Genomic DNA, 21,702 nt, shown 5'->3' with positions numbered 1-21,702 from the left:
ATCATGAGAAAGACAAAAAGTAAACCACCTTCTTCCCTACCCCTTCTTCCCAGGTTCATCCAAATACACAAACAGACATCCAATAAACATTTAAACAAACACAAATATTTTGGTTGTTTGGCACAAATTTATCTTGCTGCTTAATTACACAAAAAAGCATCCTGATACAACAACTGAGGGCCCGATTCTTCAAAAAACATCCTGCTTTGTGTTACACATCACACCCTGCAAGATATGACCTGGGTGTGTAACGGAGCCTGTGACTGAGCTGATGCTGGGGTTTGCTGGTGTCTCTGAGCTCTAGCAGGAGAACCTGCTGCTCCAGCGAAGCTGCCGTCTTGGTTTGTTGCTTTGCTGGAACTGCTAGGCAGGGCGTAAGCATCCACAGGAACATCACAACAGTCTTTGTTCCCATCTCCTTTCATCTCCCTTCAGGGCATGCTACCTGAATGAGTTTTCTTTCAAATTTCTGCCCATTTTCCTGCTCTAGGCACTTTCTCACTGAGAGAAAGTGAGTGGATTTAAGTCTCTCTGCTTCTGACAGTTGACATACTTCTACTGTCTTGTTGGGAAAGATGCCCTTTTGAGGTTGTTGCAGAAAAGTATGAGGAATATAACACTGATCAATAGGATTGTCACAACTTCTTATTGCTGGGATAGCAGCAGTTCCAAAAACATGTTGGATGCTTCTCAAAGTTACAAAAAGACTTAATGCTTATGCAGAAAAACATGCAAACCATATAATTAGAGCAATCATAGCCTACGAAATTCAAAAATAACATGGGAAGACTTCCTAATCTGTACTTCTTTTCACGTGGAGAGAGAAAACATGGAGGTTACCAGGTGAGCGAAAATATCAGTGACAAATTATTCAGTGTACCAAAATACAAAAAGCAAAGACAAACATGCACTGCTGTTGCTATTCTGTACTTTCACAGCTACATTTCTTTCACTCTACATATATTTTCTGTCTGTCACACTGGAGGTGGTGATGGGTTGCACAAGCAGCCATACCTGGAAAGGGGGTATCTAAACTGCTTTAAAATGTCACTGACTTGATAGAATACGTGGTGTTCACAACAAACTTCATCCAGAGGTTTTTTTCTGATAAATTAATTATTAGAAAAAGCATCTGATAAGAATACATTAAATGCTATGATATACATTCAATTAATAAATTCCTATTAAAATAAAGAATAACTCAATTTACAAATAGTTGCTTTGTAAAAAGGCTTTTACATCTAATATATATTTCTTTTTGTAGGAATAGCTTCTGCAAAAGATGCTTTTTCCAATTTGAAAAATAAGCACAGTAAAGATATTCATCTATCGATTCACTTTTCTGGGAGACAGAGCTATTTAAGTGAAGAAAAAGCAGCGCACATTCATCTTTCGTAGGAACTGGAGTTGTAGCCCGCTACAATTATCAAAAGATGACTTTTTGAAAAACTATATAAAATTCAGCATGCATTTCCTTGAGATGAAAAAAAGATCTAGCAGGAAGGCCTTACAGTTTGGGGCAGAGGGAGAAGAAGCTTTTTAAATTATTTTTTGTTTATTCTGTTGTTTAATTCAACAAAACCACAAATGTCAAATGGGCGTTTTCCAAGTATGTTCCAAGATATGCCCCCTACTTAGACGGAAGGGGGAAAAAAGACAGAATTTCTAACAGAGCTGATATTTCTTTTAAGTCGTCATTTCATATTTAAATAGATATTAATTAGTTTCAAGCTGTGTAAACGGTCTCTTTCCCTATTAACTGTTTTATTTAATTCTGCTGGCTAACGCTGAGGACTTTGTGTTTATTTTTCAGGTTAAATTAAGTTGTGAAAGGCAAGTAAAAATTCTTTGAATTCTGAAGCTTGCTTTAATATGTTGTAAAAACCTGAAGACCAATTGTGTGTATGTGCCTAAGTGCGCGTATATATATATTTTTATGCACTTATATATTTTACATTGGGTATTAATTATCACCGCTGGTAAAAGGCTCAGGCACTTTGCTGCTGATAAGGTGCAGTTCTACCTTTTCAAATGGACAGATATTAATGTGCTTTCTGGAAAAGTTATATATTTTGTTCATGGAAGTGGCATGGAACTGAAAGAAAAATTCCATGCTTCCATGGTACTCGGTGTGGCTCATTTCAAGAGGAGGGTAAACTAGTGAGTCATAATATGCACAAATAAGAACCTTAAGATTATTAATGCTCTCAAGTGCTTTTAAGTGATTTTTCTTACTTCTTTTGAGCCTTTTGATTTTATTCTAGTTTTACACAACTGTTTTTTCATAAACACCTATGTGATTTCTGTCTTTCACTACATGTAGTGCTTTATTCTATAAACGCAACAAACACTGAAAGTCCTAAGCAAGAAACAATATATCCTTCCATTTGATAGAAGACTGTCAAATCTTTATACAGCAAATTATTTCCTTCCCTCATTGCTTCCTGTCTCTTGAGGTTTGCTCACCTCATATTTTATATCCTTAGGATAACTGGAAAGAATTAGGGAAACTATTGTGCCTCACCACTCTATGTTCTGCTTTCTCTCTTTTTAGATGTGAGAGAGAAAATTTAGAAGGTTACAAAGTCTTCAGGGATGGAACTATTGACTATCACTAAGTAATATTAATCCTGTCCGGACAATGTAGCTTTTTGCATATGGATTTCTTGCGGGGAAAGACTGCCAAGTCTGTGTGCAATCCCACTTCTTAATTTCCAGATAACAAAGCACAAGAGACGGGAAAAGCACAAACCCTTCTGTGCCATTTGCCACCACCTAAGCAATGAGACATCAGTATGAGGGAGGTAGATATGAATCGCCACGTGACAGCAAGCAAAAACACCTATCAGGACGAAGATACTGGGCTGGCAGTAACCACTGACCACAGTTTCAGGGTCAAACTGTCATATTAGAACAGGCTGAAAAACTGTCTGGAACAAGCTGGAAAAATACAGTGTTTGAGTTGCTTATATAGCTAATTGTAAAACAAGTTCTTACATGTACAGCAAAGGCAGCTTAGACCAGTTGTCAGCTAAAATCATTGCATGCAGCTGGCATGACACTCAGCTGAGTTTCCTCCTCACGTTAGCAGGAAGACACTGCCAGCGAAGTGCTCCCTCTGTCACTTCTCTCTACAGAGGGGGAAAAAAAAAGGCACGTCAATCACAGAGCTGCTGGCCCCAGAGAATCATCCAGCGAAGCATTGGCTCATTTGACTAACTTTACCAGAGACATCTCTTCTGCTCTGCCAGAGGAGCCAGCCAGACAAACCTCTCCTTTATTTTTCGTTTTTTTCACAGAAATCTTTGCCTTTGTTTGTTTTCCCTCAATGGTGATGCCTGCGCATTGAACAACTCCATCGGAAGCTCTTGCAAAGTCACCATCCTGTCTCATTTAAATTCCCTTTAAAGAACTGCTGTCCTCATGATGCCATTAAGAAACCTGTAATTATTAGGACAATTTGGAGGAACTGAATTTTTTGTACCAGGGACTGCAGATGTCTCTGTCAAACGTTACAACCTTGAGCTCACAGGACCTGGATCTGGGTACTTCGGACCTACGATCACTCCTTATTTCACGCAGCAGCAGCTGCGAGAGGCATTTTCCTTGTCAGACTTTGTGCCAGCAGCTGCCATCTCTCCTGCCTTTTCCTGGCAGCCTTTGCCTCCTCTGTCTTCCATGCTACCACCATGTGAATGGGCTGGGGAGCAAGTTCGGCTGGAGCAGCTGCAGTCATAGGTGTTGAAGGTGAGGAAGGAGGGCTGAAAAGCAAGGGCAGAGCCCCCAAAAGCTGGACTGCTCCTGGTGCATTGCATGTGGGGCTAGTTCCTGTCACTCTGTGAGGCTGGAGGAGCTGGGTGGTTACTTAAGCAGAGTTTCTCTTTGTGCGTTTGGTCCCCATCTTCCCCAGGACGTTGCTGCAAGCCACAGGTTGGACCATGGTGGTCTGTGTTAACAGCTTTGCATCATTTACCAGCCTAGATGCAATGACTATTTTTGTGTTCTTAAAAGTAGCATTCTGTCAAATGCTTCACTTCAGGCAAGCCTTGGATGAAACGAAGACATGAGACAGGGATCCCCCTCTTAATTATTGAAGCACTCGTTTGTCCTCAGAAGCTTCTGCTTTTTGCCACCGATGACCTGTTGTGGTTGAGGTAAAAACGCAAAGCCTGTCAAAAGGAATCTGCTACAGCATCAGGATGGATGCTCTTGTATTTGCTGCCTGCTGGTGCGTGGCACTGCTGACTAGAAGACTTTTTACCTATACAGCATGTTGTTTTTATGCTTCTCTAGTTACCCAAGGATGAGGTCACTTGGTTCATTAATGATTTATGTTTATATAGTGCCTTTTTTTAGACAGCTTCCAAGGCAGCGGGCAAATTTATTTCTGCACAAGCAAGTACCTGAAACAAATTGTTAGTGATTTCTCCATAAACTGAGGAGATAGTTTCAAGAAACTCCTTTTCCCTTCTATCCTTGGATATACGCTAGGTTAGGCATCATTACTCCATGAGGCTTGTGCTGTCTGTGCACTTTGTGATATGACATTCCTCAAGAAGGAGTTTCTCAGGCTTTTCTGTTCCTTTTTTCTTTTTCTTTCAAGTTCTTTTGACAGTTTTGGGTTTGGTGTTGTTGGTTTTTTGGGGTTTTTTGTTGTTTTGTTTTCGTTTTTTTTTACTCTTGTAGAGCAGGATCCTACTCCACAAAGCAACTTTACAGCCTCATTTAAGTCAGCCTGTAGCACAGAATTCAATTTAGATCAAATAACGAGAATGGAAACTGGTCACATAATACTGCAAATAATTTTTCTAGCTGTGTTTGGAAATAGAGTGGGTATGTGGTCAGGAATGACACTTGTAACCATAGAACAGTGTTTTTAATTGCACTTTAAATGGACAGAAAATAACTGGAGGATTTTTACCATCATAAAAGAATCTTGCAACAGTTGATGACCTGCCTTATCATTTAAGGTACTGCAAGGGAAGCAATAACATATTTTTTTCTGGGTACTAGAGGTTATAATTCGCACAATAAACAGGGAAGCAAAAACATAGATCTTGACAGTGAAATGAAGAAACAGTAGTATTTCACATTCTTCTCTTTCAGAGTGTATTAGAAGCATTTCTAATTAAAGGTGTTTGCGGTCCTTGAGAAAGAACATAGTATGTAGTTTTAAAAGAAAAAAAACCACCCTTCCTCTTCTGACGGCAGGTTCTCATTTAGTCCTTGCTACTTTACACTTAAATTCTGCCAGTGTAAGTATAACTAAACACTGCAATAAAGTGTACTTTGATTCACATTTGAGCAAGCTCCCTGTGGCTAGGGCAGGTTGAGGCTAGCCAAGCATGATCGGAGAGCTGCATCAGATAGTCTGATAGAGAAGTTCTCTCTAACGCTCTAAAACTCTTGGAGAACTATAGTTTTATTTTGATTTATTTGCTCTTCATCATCAGTGAAGGCAAAACTACAGAATACTCTGGCTATGCCACAGCACTGCCGTGTGTCAGCGCATTGCAAAAGTACACCCATTTTCCTACTGCAATGCCATCAAGCTCCCCTAAGCCCAAGTGAGTTTTCCCTTTTCCATACCTCAACAGCAGTAATACCGTGCAGGTCAAAGACTCTCATTTACCCATCTGTATGTCCCCCAGTGTCTTTAGGTGCAGCTTTGCTGCTCGCCTGTGCAAATATAATTAACCTTCCCTGCCGCTCGCTGTGCTGGAATGACGTGAGGAAGTGCAGAGGTGAGCCGGGCACACAGCTGCAGAGTGTGTGCGTGCAGGGGGACGGTTGCCCTGCAAAATCTACATTTTTCATATTAAGACCTGGCAGAGCTTTCTGGGAAGACTATTCCTGCCTTTCAGTTTGGGAGATCAAAGCTTCCTTCTTACTCAGTCTTTTGCATTCATTTGAATTTTATCTACACAACCTTGACTGGAGAGATGACTTTTTAATGGTGTCAGCCTGACCCAGGAAAATTACAACGTCAACAGAAATTGTTCTGCAGGTCTGTCAAGGTTAATCCAATTTTATCCTATTTATTCATGTCATTGTTTGGCTTGTGATAAATAGGGTTGTACTTTAAAAAAAAATAAATAGGGAAGTTTTCCTATTTTTGTTTCCTACGCATGGAAATTACTTTCTTGGTTTCTTTTCTTTCATATTCACAGAATCACAGCATGTGGTTGGAAGGCCCCTCTAGAGGTCATCTGGTCCAACCCTTCTGCTCAAGCAGGGCCACCTAGAGCTGGTTGTCCAGGACTCTCTCCAGTTGGGTTTTGAATATTTCCAAGGATGGAGACTCCACAACCTCCCTGGGCAACCTTTGCCAGTGCTTGGTCACCTGCACAGTAAAAAAGTGTTTCCTGATGTTCAAAGGGAATCTCCTCTGTTTCAGTCTGTGGCTGTTGCCCCAGGTCCTGTCACTTGGTGTCACTGAGAAGAGCCTGGTTCTGTCTTCTTTACACCCTTTACATCTTTCTAACTTGTTACATGCCCTTACAGGTATTGTTCAGAAGTATGGGCTTGTGGAATACTGCTGATAGTCAGCTCAGGTTTTTTTTTCTTTTGTTTTCCTTTAATTTTCTTACTCGAATTTACACTTTGGAAGAAGCTGCCTTGCAAGGCATGGCTGAGAATAACTGTGTAAGGAGATCTGGGAGCCTCTACCGCTATTGAAAACTGGAAGCTGAACATTTTTACTACTTGTTTTTCCCTCAGACACCTAGCAGTTGTATGAATTAAATGACACTTTGTGATATCCTAGAGTTCCAGGACACGATACATGTCAATGATAAAAGATTGTTACCAAAGCTTTTCTTATCCCAGGACTCACATGCTCCCTTTTGAGATATTATTTACTAACCAAGATTTTTACATTTTCTGTTATTTTTACTGCTTTTAATTGCTAGGTCTGAACCAGCATAGCTTCTTATTTATCTCTCAAGAAAGCACATAAGGAATTTAATTTTGGCTGAGGAGTGAGAACACACTTTGCCCATCACGTTTGGGTATTATTTTCTGCACATGGAGCAAGAACCTGATTTGCTTACCGTATTTGGATGGATAGGAGAGGTGCACTGAGTAGTATGGTGGTAGCCCCTTTTGAAATAAAATTGTCCCTGCTACTTTTCTTACACATTTTGTTAAAAACTCTGTAACTTGCAGAAATCTAGGAACGGGCAGGTCAGATCGTATCTTCTAGCATATTATTTTTTCTCTTAATGAGTCCTGGTAATTGCAGTGAAGGGATTCATTCCCCCTGAACAGTCCAAACCTCAGACTTTGGGGAGGAAGCAGTGCTAGATAAACTTTTAACCTGCCATCCCATGGCTCTGTGTGCGTGTGCATATACAGAGATGCACATACATGCATGCATGTTTGGGGATTGTGCTCCCTGCGGGACCCAGCCCTGAAGGGGCTGGGGACTCAAACTCAAGTTTGGCACCATGATAAAATGCTAATGTGATCTAATATGATCTCCACAGATCATTTATTTTCTTTGCTTTGAGCAGTCGTGGACACTATGTGATGCGTTGTCAGAGAGCACAATCCAAAGTAATGAAATTGTATGATGTGCAACGCAGAACCATCTCAGTCTCTAGTACAGAGAAATAAATGTACTAGTGGCCACCAAAGAAATGCCTGAGGGTTCTTTTGATTTTGTTTTTAATTTAAAAACTAAACCTTTGTATTAAAATATACTATGACTTGTTAATGAAACAGCTTGTATCGTAGTACTAGCTTGTTTCCTAAGCCTGACAATGCCAAAAGTGCTTTTCTGAATTGTATTACTTTTCATGGCTAATAATTCATTGCAAGCTTTTGTCAGGTAAGTAGCCGGGGGGGGGGGAAGTCTTTTTATTGATATTCTGTATATTTTTACATGCATACCAAATACTTTAAATTATAGGTGTTACTAAATTAGATTTGAGAATCACATTTTTTAAATGTGCTAACACTGTTTCTAGTGCAGAATGATCTACCATGTTCTGAAGAAACCATGTAGTTCCTAGAAGGATCATGTTCTTGCTCATAGTACAAAACACTGAGTCACAGCTTTCAGTATTTTAACTCAAAGATATCTCTACAGTCTGTGGCTTTTTTTCAGGAGTTGTTGATACTGGCTTTCTCTGTCTGATGAGAAACAGATTTTTTTTTTTCTTTAAGCTTGCTTTGCATATAAAAAAAAAAAGTATTCTGGGAGTAACGCTGGTTATATTTACCTGTGAGATACTGAACATAATATTTTCCTTTTGGACTGTTACTCAGCTATTCTGAGAAGTTGAAACATGCTCTTAGAAAAACAGGTACTTAACAGACAGGGGGAAAGATATAGCAGGGTCCTTTAGTGGACAAATATTTGATAGTTTGCCATGCTTAATTGCCTACCAGTCTTGTGTTGTGTGGTGAAATAACAACCATGTGGACTATGTACAGAACAACTATTGTCTCAGAAGCTGAAAATAGACCAGTTGATCAATTTACCACTTGTAACTAGCATCAGGGTAGGTATTTTCAGGGACCTGCTTTTCTAATGACCTTTATCTGTTCTAAAGTTCTGTACTATTATTACGTCTTGAGGTAAAGTGTAGATTGTGAAAAGGTAAAATGCAGAGTATGGAGCTCTCTGTCCTCCAACAAAATCTTGAGAAACTGAAGCAACTTTTTATTTTCTGATTTCCGTTCTGGTCAGATTTTCATGGGCGCTGGGCCTGGTATCGTAACTTCTGTCTGCTACTTATTACTGTGGGGTACAGTAATTTTTCTTAAGTATATGCAGAGTATGCATCTGCTTAGCTTTTTATGCTGGAAATAAATATTTCTAATACTGTGTTGAATTTTATGGATGAGTTGGAAAAGCATGATAGAGAATAGTTTCCTGAAATAATCTTTCAAGGTCTAAATCTTCTATGCTGGCCTGTCTGCAGGAATTTCCTTCTCATTGAAATGTTTCCCTATCCACCTGTCTCTAATTCTTCCCCTGAGAAGAAAAAGAATGATACTACATAGAAGGAAGAACTCTTCTGTTTGCTTATTACTGCCAGAGCATCTCCTTGTATGCTTCTTAAGCTTAGTAGTCAACACTGACTGTGTTTTACACTTTTCTTGCATCTTGAACAATGGAAGTCTGTATTATACCCAGGAGATCAAACTCCTTTAGATTCTGATTTTCAAGAACAATAAACTAATTCAGAGGTTGGTCCATTGCTCACACGCGTCAAAAACCTTAATCAGCAAAATAAAAATCAACTCTCCATAATGGCAGCTACCAGTACATTTACTGCTCCCCTTGGGATGCATGCAAGGTGATAGACCTGAAGTCTCTCGGTTACAGCAGGCTCTTTATCGCAGGTGCATTGAACTCCTGGTGGCTGCTGTGCCACAGCCATTAGCATAAGTCAGTCAGGTGCAGAAAGGGCAGGGGAATACGTAAAATTAGCGGTCACGTCCCACTGTTTTCTGCTCTGCCAGTTAAGAACACGATATCTGCAGGGTAGGGACTGCCAGAGAGACTGTGCTTGAAATGGCTTCTGGGTGCATGCAGGACTTACAGATAAGAACTAACGGAGAACTTTGCCCTGATAATAGATTACTGAGAGTGCTTTTTGGTGAAAAAGTGAATACATTCTTGCCTGTTTTACCAGAACAACATTGACCTGATGTCCTGTTGCAGGACACAAACTTTCGATGCTCAAAGCATTGCACGTGCTATTTTTGTACTGCATCTTGTGCCTGTAAGCAAGAGGGTAGTGCTGAGTCTATGTGTGAAAATTAGATTTGAGGTTGATGTGCATATATGAGATTTTTAACATCTGGAGTTGCCAGTTACACACAGCTACCAGGAGTTCGAGACCTTCACAGTTTGTCATAGGCATTAGGATTACCTTTCTTTTTTAAAAAAAATTTGGCCTGACAAGCTCTGGATGTTTTCATATTGCTTTTTCATATTCCATTCACACCTTGAAGACATCCTGAATGTTGTGAGTGGTGCAGAGTCAAGTGAGTGCTAATTTGTCATTTCTCAGCTTAAACGGACTTTGCCTTCTTCCAGACGCATTTGCTAGGATCAGTGCTGATCTAGATTATCTGTCCTGGCAGCCTGAGAGCTCCCGCCAACATAGTCCATAAACTTCAGCAGTAGCTGAATATCAGGACGAATAGCCCCACAAATTAATGCCTGCAAGCTCTTCTGTTTGCTTGCCAATGGTCATACAATGCACTTGTCAAATGGAGCATGATTTTGCCGATACCCTAATTACATTGTTCTAACCAAATACTGGTGTTTGTAGCTGCCTGAGGGCATAAGGATGAATGAATATAGTAAATACCATTTAATAACTGCTAGAGTGTGGGAATAGGATAGTTGCTACAAAATCCCTGTCTGATAATTACTTTTAGTTACATGCAAAATGAAGCATAACAATCCCTAATAAGAGTCAAAAACTTTTGAGGAAACTTTTACATCATGTTTTTGTTCAAAATGGCAAAATTAGTTTTAAATTTTTCAATGTAAAACTAAAAACTAGTGAAACTGAAGTCAGTTAAAAAACTAATTCAGATGCTCAGTGCAATTTTGCAAGTTGTTTTCACCTGTTTGCTTTTTTCCTACTTTGCAGTCTATTACTATAGGTTGATTTTTTTGTAATAAAGGGGGTTTTATTAAAAAAAGCATTTCATGCTTTTTGCCAAAAGAATAGTTAAAACTCATTTTTACATGCTCTACTTGAAGGAAAATCAAAGTTATGATAAGCTCTCATTTTAATTTTTAGAAGTTGGATTTTCCTTTTGAGAAACTAGAGTCAAATACTGCATTTTTATTTCAGCCAAATCTAAAGTAAAAACAATGACATATTTTTCTTGAGATATAATTAATTTAGAACAGCAGGATGTGGCTGTTTGGAAGGAAAAATAAGAAAGTGTTGCTATTTAACTAGTTAAAAAGAGTAAAGAAAGACCATTTTGTATGAAAGTCTCAGAGGGAAATCTGACGCTAATGAAATTCTCTCGGGTTGCAAAACCTTTTTTTTTCTTTCTTTTTTTGGGTTTTTTTTTTTTTTTTTTTTTTGACTGCAAACTTCTCAAACTATTTGCAAGAGAAGTGGCAGGCAGGAATTGCTCAACTTATAAGCGCCTTTCAAAAGAGGGAAAACATAAGAATACTCTTAGCCTAGCCTAGAAAAGGCGAACTAAAATTCTTTCTTTCCCCTTTATGTCTAGGCAGTCTGGGAGAATGCTAACCACTGGTCCCTAGCAGCGTATCCTGATTTCTGATCCCTTGTATTAAAGAAAATCCCCGTTTCAGAGAGGGCAAGACTGTGAAAGTAGAGAATACACCTCATCTTTAAAAAAGGTAAGGATGTTTTTCTGCTGATCCTGTAACACTGTAAGTGATATCTTCATTTAACATTTCATTAAGTTGAAGGAAGAAGTGAAAATGTAAATAATAATTGAATGCTAAAGTACTTATTTTAACCTGCAAATAGATTTTTTTCATATTAAAGGAAGAATGTAATGCATGTGTTACTGTACTTAGAACAATTTTTTATATAGCTTTTGTGTATACTTTGGGGGAAAAAAGTACTGCACACAACAGCAAATATTTTCTTTCATTTCAACCACTGAAGTTATTCTTAGCCATGCAAAGATTTATGTAGTCTCCAGTCTACCAACCAACTCTCATTTAGCCAAGACAGATATACAGCGTGCTTGTAGAATGCTGCGGCTGAGAATTAGTGCTAAGTAATAGTGCACTATTTAGCCTTTATCAGAACAGATCTGCACTGTTTTCCTTTCTGCCAGGTTTTGGATTGATTGGTTATTTGTAAAATATTTACAACTCTACTTCTTTAGACGCTTCAGTTCTAACAAGTATCGGAAGAAGCTGAAAACAGTTAAAACATACTGTACTGTGCATGTTTCCTCTGAAAGTGGAATGACAGCAGCAGAGGATTTTTTTTCCATTCAGATTTTCTTTTATCTTTTTTTTCTTTTTGGCCTGGGAAGAATGTTGTTGGAATTGGGAATGATAGGTAATAATTTCATTCTAGAGCAGCCATTCCAGAATGTAGTTCCAGGGCAAATGTGTTCATCAATGACTTCATCTGCGAACGCCCCACTCTATGCTGCATTTCTGTAAAACTGGGTCCAGTGTCTAATGTAGAAATGCTGTCTTTGCTTTTGCACAGAACAATATGGTTCTGTTATTCAAAGTTATTTATGTGGTTTAGAGATTCTATCCTATCTAACCAATATCACCCTGTAAATTAACAAAGACTATTAGCTGATCAGAAGTTCTGCCTGCCTTGTGAATGTCTTGCCAAAATATATATTTGACTGGTGTGTTATGCAGCAAGAGAATGAATGATAGGCAGATATCATTGACAACTCTTCTGAAATGATCAGCTGGAATACATTGGCTTGTTCCTCAGAAAAAACAGTTCTGTTTTCTTACCATAAAAACCTACTACACCTCAGCTGAGGGTACACAGGTGGTTTTGAAATACCAATTTGAGAGATGATGTCTACTTATGTATTATGGGGAGGCTATGTTCTTATCTTTTCAAAACAGGAGGATACGAAGCGTGCCTCCACCAACGGAAAGTGCTCTCTGAATGCAGGATGCTTCCTACCTGCTCTCTCTAACCTGTAACTCTGTGTGTAAGGATTACAGATTCTGAGCTATCTTCTGTTTCCTTTTAATAGACTTCAATTTTGCATGCAATATGGCAGTTTTCAAATGGCACATTTTTAACTTTGCCAAGCAAAATACATGTTGGCTTAAAATACAAATATTCAAAGTGCAGTTTATGAGAGTGGTCAGTTACAATATCATCTCCAGACTGGCTAATAGGAAAATTCATAAATAAAGTATGAAAGACATATATTGCTGTATAGAATTTGCATATACATAATTTTTCTTCCAAGAGAATTAAAGCTACTTTTTTCCTATATGTACCCAGCATTCTTTCATAACCCATCCCCATACCCTGTTGTTAGAATATTCTGCTTTTTGGTGCAGAAAATAGGACCAAAAACTTTGTTCTTTTACGTTCTATTAAAGTTTCTGATTTCATTTGTATCATCCAAAGCTGTTTTTTCCTCTTTATTCCATTAATTTCTTGTTCTCTTTCTTTTGCCTCTCTTATCCTTTCTTTCTTAAAATAACTGATGGTTATGGATATATTTCATTGTGTTCTTTCAGTCACTTCAGTGGAAGTACAAACAACAAGGATTTTATGAAATGAATCAGTGTGCAATAATGAGCTATGCAAATAATCTCTTTCCTTATTTTAATGAAGAGAAGGTCCTGCCAGGGAGACAGAGACTTTGGTTTAGTCAACGTTATGTTGTAGCATTTGTTGATGATTCATTTTCTAGATTTCTAGACTTTTTTGGTGTTACACTTGAAATGAATTGTACTGATAATTAGAATAAGCCTCAATGTGAAAAGTTCCTGATTTGTGAACCCTCTACATATTATTAATGTGGATGAATTGTTGTCTTCCCAAATTTAATATCACAAAAACAGCCAGGAAATATTTCACTGGAAGTGGACTCTGGTTTCATGCTCTTCTGCAACTCAGCTTTAGCTTGTTTTTGTGCAGAACAATGTCACGTCCTCATTCTAGCCCAGTGCAGGTGTGACACCACGCACTGGAATCCATAGTTTGCTCACCTGGTGCCCCTGGCCATGCAGAGCTGGGACCTGGGGTAGTCAGCTGGGTAGCACTGTGCTTGCACCATGTGGAAAACTTCTCTAGAAAACTCATCTGTGGTTACTACAGCCATGTCTGCCCACTGCGTGGCTGTCCCCAACGTGCATCCTACTTAGAAAGAAACAACTTCTTTGTCTCTTCCATGACCAAAGAAGAACAACCAAGAAGATGACCTGAGAGTCGCAGCAATCTGAAATTATGTTCACAGATCCATGGAAAGTATTTTCTGATATGCAATTAACTAATTAATTCAGACTATCACACTGCCTGCAGAACTGCACAGAACTTTGCAGCAGCAGTTGAAAACTTGAGTGGTTAAATCCATCTGCTGATCATCATAGGGCAATAATTACAAGACTTGCACAGTAAAAATTGTAAAGATTTTGATGATCTGAAAACTATGTTGTAAATATCAAATACTTGTTTCATATGTCGTTTGGGGAATTTCCTGGTTGTGTGTATTTCTCTCTGTGGCCAACATCTAGGGAACTCAGCTTCTGAGTCTAGGTATTCAGTCCTTCTCTTTCTAAGATTTCTGAAATCCATGCCTATATTTACCAGGTTGGCAACCTGTAAGCTTTTGGAAGTTGAGAGGGTTGAGGTTTTTTAATTATTACTGGCAGGGAAGTGGGAGGGCAGTAGGTAGATCTGTTACAACATGGAAGCTACACCCGACAATTTTGGGATCTCACAGAGAGCCTGAAGAGAGTGAAAGGAATGGCACAAGCTCCTGTACACAAATTTCTTCTGAAAGAAGTCATGCTGAAGAACAGAGTTATTCTTGATCAACTTTGAAATAATGGCAAGACAACTATTAAAAAAACAACAAATGAACAAAACAAGTTGCCATATCACATTTTCCGTGTTCCACGTGCATCTGAATATTTCACTAGTTAAATTTTGCATCTGCTCTGTTTCCCCAGGAAGATACCCAGTATGCAAAAACTTGTCTTGACAATTTAGCAAGTATAGTTTTTTTCTGTTTTTACTTCCCTTGGATAAGATGAATGGTATATCTATGTTAAAGTCAGACCAGTATTTATATTCAGCCTCTAGATGCCTATATGTTTTTGAATCTTTGTGCTTAATATAGAGTAAGAGCTTTAGAAACATGAATATAGTAGCTTCTAAGGCAGAGCTAATTTTTGTGAAATTATTTGATTCCAATAGTATTGCTTGGTTCTAATTAAAAGTTTCTTTATTTTAATTACCAAGTTATAACTGCAACTGAGGTTTTTGTTCCTAGTTAGATTCAGTAGTTCCAAGCAAGATTTCTATGTTCGCTAGAAGTATTTTGGAGCAATTTATATCTCAAAATGGGGCCCAAACTCTGAAGCGTGACTGGTTCTTCATTTTTTAAAATGTGTTGAAAATTTCTTAAGTCAATTTTTTCACAAGGCCAAGAGCCATGTTCACAAAATTCAGATCAGTTTCTGTCTGGATTTTTATTTTGTGATCCTGCTGATGACAGGAGCTTATGCAATTAATCCAGGTTTAGTTCATTTTTAGGTTCGTTCTTTTGATTTCTTCTATGCTGAATTCTGAGAGAGTATCAATGAAGAGTACTGTAGGCAAAATGATCTGAGGGCAAAAGGTGATTTATGCTTCCTTTAGTACTTTTAGAACTGGGCCAATGAAAGGATTCTCCATAGTTATTTTTTGTATTGATGCCCCTACATTAGAGTTTTAAAGTTCAGATTTGGATCTTAAGAGTGCTCAGGAATTCATATTTGTAGGTTTGAGACAGGCAAAAGCCGACACAAATCCTGATCTGACTTTGTTAAAGCGGTATTTGTGTTTGCGATGTCCTGCCTTAAGTGTCCCACAGAGACTAAATAATCTTAGAAGCCCTAATTCAGGAAAAGAGAATCATGTTCTTAATTTTAATATGATTTAGTGCTTCCTTGAGCTGCAAGCTCACTATAGTCCTGAGCTTTGGTGGCTGTCTAGGCCTGAGGGAGGTAAAGCTCTTCAGGAAGTTCTAAAAGGAAAAGACACCCATGTAGACATCAGAGCTAATTATGATATGGTATGTTAAATTCAGTACTGGCAACGGACTGACTATCTGCTCTATATTCAAAGATTTAAAATTCCCTGTGGCCTTCCTCCCCTCCATCTGAATGAATCTCCCAGCTGAAACGCAGCTCAGAGACTTACACAGCTTTTTAAAAGTTGCCCGTGCGTACTTCGCTATTTGTACTTCATGTTTCACGGCACACCTTGAACTTCTTGGAGATCTGTAATGTCCTGAACAGGCAGTAGGCAGAGGTGTCTTCAAGACAAGGTCCTTCTTCAGTTCCATCATCTTTATCATTAAGTACAAAGAGGAGCTGAACTCTCTTGTCATGGTTGGATAATATTTTCCACTGCAGGGCCCTGCTGAGGTTGCTAATTTTCGTTGATATAACTCAGGATAAAACAATGTCATATAGTGCTGTTTTGTATCGTACTCTTTTTTCCATATTGCATATGTGCTTGTCTAAAAGTAAGACTTTTTCACTAGAAAAGAATGGTCCTGGAGATGAAGAAAAGTTTGAGAAATACGTAACCTGTAGACGAGTCTCACTAAAAAAAATTCTTCAAGGCCTTTTAAGATGTTATTTTAATCAGCCTATATGTTTTACAGAAGGACAAATGCTGTGATTTTTAATGGCTATCTTGTTAGATCTGGAAGATATAATGTACCATTATAATACTTTTACTGCCTATTGAGCCCGTTAATGTAGTTGTTTATTCCTTGGTGAAACTTAAAGTATGGAAAACATACAACTAGAGAATGTAATCTGAACAAAATGATTTTCTGTAAAAAGGTTTCTTTATACTTCTGCAGCATTCAGGTAGCCAATGCAGTGCTTTATACTATTATACTGTTTAATATAGTATTCATGTATGGTAGTATTTGTTTATTGTGTTAAATAGAAATACTGCAAATATTATTTAAAATATTCATTATATAAATATACAGTACTATTAGTTGTTTCCGTTAGTAATCAGAGGAAGGAATACAGACAGTAGGATGGAACTGCACAATATGACTTTCTTATTACAGGGCTCTGCGATTCCTTGGAGTTGTGATTTACTGGTGCTGCTGCATTTTGTTAGGAAGCACAGCTGTAATTTTCATATATTAAAAATTTCATAATGTAACAACTCTTGTACCCTCACAATACTGCTACTGCATAGTTCCAAAGAAGCCTAAAATGTAAGATTTTACTGCAAGAACAGTGATTTAAACATAAGGGAAACTTAAACTTGTGTTTGGTTTCAAAATCTCAGTGGTTATATAAATGTGTTGTACTGTACTTCTTGTTTCAGTAACAATTGAAAAAACAAACAAACAAACAAAAAACCCCAAAAAAACCCATGGCTGCAGCTGAAAGTGATACTAACCAAAATGTTCACTCTGAGGTACTGGGTACTGATGATTCAGGTACTGTAAAAATAAACTGGGTTTTTGGTTATAAATTAAAGAGACAGAACACATTTTCATTTTACCTCTTCCTTCCTCAAAAATTACTGCGAGGAAACTGTTTAACTGTTTATGCCTGTGTCTGAAAATTGTAGAGTTGACCAGGCTGGTCTGGCAGTTTCTTCTTGCTACAGATGGGTCACAGTGTCTTTTTACATAGTCTGGAGTATATTTGATCACTTGGGCTAGCAAGCTCCAAGTATTTGTATAGGAAGTCTAAGTAACAGGTTTTTACAGCAGGATTTGATTTAGTTTTTTCCCTTGCCTCCCTTTTTTTTTTTTCTTTTCCCCACTATTTCAAGTTGTAGAAATGTTTGGCTTACTTCTAGTATTCTGTGAATGAAAGAGTCCTAGAAACTGGCTCTACAAAGCAATAGTGTTTATTTTGTCATTCCTCTTTTAAGCGTAGGACTGTTCATTTCATTATATTTCTGACTATCTGGTCAAGGTGAATGTGCTTGCACTTCATGTCTGTGTCCAGTTGTTTAATATACTTTATTGAGAAACTTTTCCTGATACTGGATCTAAACTTACTCTGGTAACATTTTGTCCTAGAAAACACTTAGAGCCTCCTTAACAACCCTACTCCTTTCAGTCTTCTGTAGTCTCGCAGAAAAATCAACAAAGTTTAGTACTGAAAGATAAAACTATATTTAAGGAATCAAAATATAATATTTTTTATTCCCAAACTTATGGTATTTCCTCTAAAAGCTGCCATAAGGAAATCTCCAGTGATGGAAACATAGGAATTGTGGAAAGCTAGATCATAAACCAATTCTTTTAAGTTCAGGAAGTTGCTCGAGGATAAATTAAACTGAATTCCTCAGCTGGAGTTTTGATGTCTTAGTTGCATACATCATTAGTAAAACCAATACCATCTGTATATTTTACCTCTGCTGAAATGTTATTAAATAGGCTGAAGACATCTTACTTGTTTTCCCTAGTCGTATTCCCAACTGCCCTCATGGAAACTAGCACCTCTCCAAGGAAACAGGCCCAGCAATTTTAGAATCAATAGACCAGATAACACATTTTAAAAGATTGTCACATGGAAATGAAAGGCACTCATCATCACCTATAGCTTAATAGCAGTAAATTCATATTAAGTGCATAAGGGAAATTTATATAGCCTTTGTGATGTCTATGCAAAGCTGTAAATGGATGAGCCTACCATTCAGTCAGTTGAAAGAGAGTATGAATATGTATGATTGAAGAGATACTGAACTTTGTCATGGAAATCTTAATTCTAAAAAGCATAAAACATTTCTTAAGACTGAAATGACTCTTAATCTGCAAAGAAATCTGACCTATGTTGAGTACTAGTTACAGAAGCAGAAGTTAGCAGTGCTTTCTTTGGCTTTAAAGATTTGTAATCTATATCAACTAACTAAAAGTTAGATGAGCAAGATCATCCAAGATCATTCCACCGGTGGTTTATCATATTAGTGCAACAGAACAGACCCAGGCCATTGACCTTTCTTATGAGTGCTTCACTCTGTTGGTGGCAGCAGGGTGTATAAATAGTAAAAGCTTTGGGGGAAATACTTTGTTTTGTATTAAAATAGATGGTTGAGCTAATCATAGAATGGGAGCAGGGCTTTCTAGATGCCTGTGCTAAATGCCAATTTCTCCCTAAGGTTTTAAGAAGCTTGGAAGAATGTGTAATGCTGTGCAATGGTAGCTCTTAAGGGTTAAAATACTGCTGAAAGTTGTCCCCAGAAAGGTCATCATACAAACTCATGAACTGCCGGTTTTCTGCTAATTTCATGACCTTGACTTCCGAAATCCCGAAATCCACGAGGCAGTGATTTTAATCTTTATTTAGGATTCACATGTAGCTAATCTTCTTTAAATCCCCTCTGCCTCCTTATTTTCCTCCCCCCCCCCTTTTCCTTCTGTCAGCCCTTCATTCTTCATCAGCTTGCCTTAAAGGCCCAGGGTGGATGAGTCAGTGATTCCAATCTGTATCTGCTTAGATACCAATTCCCTTTTAGGGATAACAATATCATGCTTTAGCCTAGAAGGCAGTCACGCTTTTTGAGGGATTTTGACATCTAGAACTTTCTTTTATTAGATATTGACTGCTGCATTCCTCTCTGTTTCAGTCTCTGGGATCTTTTTTTTAAAAAAAAAAAACAACCAAAACCACAAACCTAAACAACCCAGCTCTTGCCTGCACAGATATTACCAATCTGATGAAAATTCAGACTGGTTTAATCTTGTGTCGATCTCTCCTTTCTTGTCCACTTGTCGTTTGCTCATTAATCTTCAGTCACCTGAACATCTATCTCCTTGCCTTTCTGCCTCCCACCAGTCCTTTCCTCCTCCACACTCCTAGGGAACCCCTAACACCAGCACTGCCAGACCTTGTGGCACTGAATTTTGCTTTTGTGTGACTTGACAGTTTGGTGGGAAGCTAATACCATATCTCTTCCTTACTAGAGAAAGAAGAGACTGTAGGTATCTGAAATAAGAAAGGCTGAAAAGCCAAAATACCTGGTGAGAAGGACATCTTTTGTGCTGGCACCACAGAAGCACTCGAGCAGGCACAAGATGCTTCTGAAGCACCATAATGCCACATTTGCTCCATGCTCTGGAGCTGCAACCACACACTCAGATTAGGTGTCTCTCACTTGGAGGGGGTGAGGAGAGAGGGAACATTCTTCTCCCTTCTTAATTCTCTCTTCTTCTATAAAGCCAGGAAAAAGCTGGAAGAGTAACACATGATGGTATTCTTCTGTGTTCATTTTTTCTAATTGGCCAAAGTATTGAAAATGTTTCTGTCTCTTTAAAATGGTGTGGTATTTTGTGCTGTGACTACTACTGAATGTGAAGTTATTTGAGCAAACAGAATAACTTCATGTGTGTTGAGGTGTGAGGTGACCTCATTATTTCTAAATCTGTTCCTGTTTTGTAGCACTCCTTATTCAGCTCTACTCTTTCAGCTGCTCAAGTGTTTTTATTTCTGCTCTGGTTGTGTAATAGAAATTTTTTTAAATGTCAAAATCACAGCAACATAAGTTGATTAGTTGAGCCAACATGGTAGAAATCTAGCTGCTCATAGAGAAGACAATAATGGAGTAAGATTAAGTGGTGTTTGTGGCTTAATAAGAAGCAACACTTGCTAGGTTTTAATTTGGTGCAAATTGTTGTTTAATACAAGAGATGCTTCTTTCCAGTGAAGAGTTCTGGTAAAGATATTTAAAAATCCCCATTTTTGTCTTTGCTTACGTGAAATCAGGGCTTCAGAGAGATGTTGTGTTGAAAACTCTGGGAAGTTGGCATTCCCTGTTTGCCTTCAGAAGAGCATGTCATGGGGAGTGCTGGTAGGCACTCTGCAATCAGCACTTGCTCCAGGGCAGAGGTGTACATCCCCAGGGAGACTCTGCTCCCTTCAGCACTTTGTGGTTTTGCTGCCGCTGAGGACCTTGCTGTTGGGACTGTTTATCTGGAAATGGGGCATCTGTCCACTAGCAAGGAAACTGAAAAATTATTTCTCAGAGTTCACTCAGTGGGCACCAGGCAGCCTTGCTGGTCATTACCACATAGAGTTTGAAGAAGCAGATTAGAGGCAGATGACTGTATATTCCTTTGCAAATGCCATATGTCATTGAATTTCTTATGCTGACTCAAGAGTTTTTCCATTTGGACCTTCAGCATTCAAGGGACAAATGAGAGACAACAGTCCAATGATGTTCCTTGAGAGATCTATTTATTCCCTCCTGAGTAGTTCCCACGGGATGTGTTTTGTGTAAATAATGCATCTCCCATCTTTTGTATCATTAACCACTCTTCAGAAACCCCCTGACTTCCAGTGAAGTGGTTTTTGCTTGGTTCATTGCCTGCCACTCTCTTTTACTTGATTTCTTTTACTAACTCCAATATTCTGCACTGACTCATATAGCTTGGAAGATGTGACTGAGGTGGTAATCTGTTGGGTTTTTTAACCAGCAGGTAAGTTTTCTGACCAAGCGTGTTTCCTGAGTTTGGGTGTGATTCAGGTAATGCTGATGTTAGGAAGTCAGAGGAAGAGTGGTTTCTACCTCTTGATCACAGGATTGTCTACCACTTGTCTTCATGCCAGTTGTCTGAGTGATGCTGCTCCTCAGCTGCTGTTACAAAAAGTCCTTTGATAACCTTGTGTGATGATTAAACACTGCTAATTGTCCTTGGCTAGGAGATTGTTTCATGGTCATTCATGCATCTCCAACTTTGATGCTAGATTAGGTAGTCCCTCTAAGAGGTACCTCTTGACACCTATGCTTTTCAATATTGTAATGTTCATCTGTTGGTCTCTAAGTTAGATCTCAGTTGTGGGGTTTGAAATGATAAGACTGCAAAGGACTTAAATAGCTGCAGAATGTGCCCAGGGGAGTGACCACAGTTGTGATCCGCAGAGCATTGCTCGTGTAGCCATGCAGCCTTTCTGATGGTCCTGCGCCATGTTGTAAGCTCTCACGGTCTGCATTAATCCTGGCTTGCTGGCTATTAGGAGGGATGCTAGATCGAGTGTAG

The 21,702-nt window shown here is 38.5% G+C and overlaps 1 protein-coding gene across 6 annotated transcripts in view; it reads left to right on the top strand.

Annotated features, from left to right (window-relative positions):
- Positions 1–21,702, top strand: part of CRACD (capping protein inhibiting regulator of actin dynamics) — a 132,291-nt gene that overhangs the window by 48,911 nt on the left and 61,678 nt on the right. For 4 of the 6 annotated variants that reach the window (XM_075752107.1, XM_075752110.1, XM_075752105.1 and 1 more), the window contains exon 2: positions 11,221–11,361. The exons of 1 other annotated variant lie outside the window; for it this stretch is intronic. The gene's annotated coding sequence lies outside the window, so the exon portion shown is untranslated. The remainder of the gene's footprint in view (positions 1–11,220; positions 11,362–21,702) is intronic. One more of the 6 variants, XM_075752106.1, reaches the window with a different exon arrangement.

The sequence above is a fragment of the Balearica regulorum genome, chromosome 4 (genome assembly GCF_011004875.1).
Source record: "Balearica regulorum gibbericeps isolate bBalReg1 chromosome 4, bBalReg1.pri, whole genome shotgun sequence".
NCBI lineage: Eukaryota > Metazoa > Chordata > Aves > Gruiformes > Gruidae > Balearica > Balearica regulorum.
The sequence above is the reverse complement of the archived record's forward strand: the minus strand, read 5'-3'. Positions and strand labels throughout refer to the sequence as shown.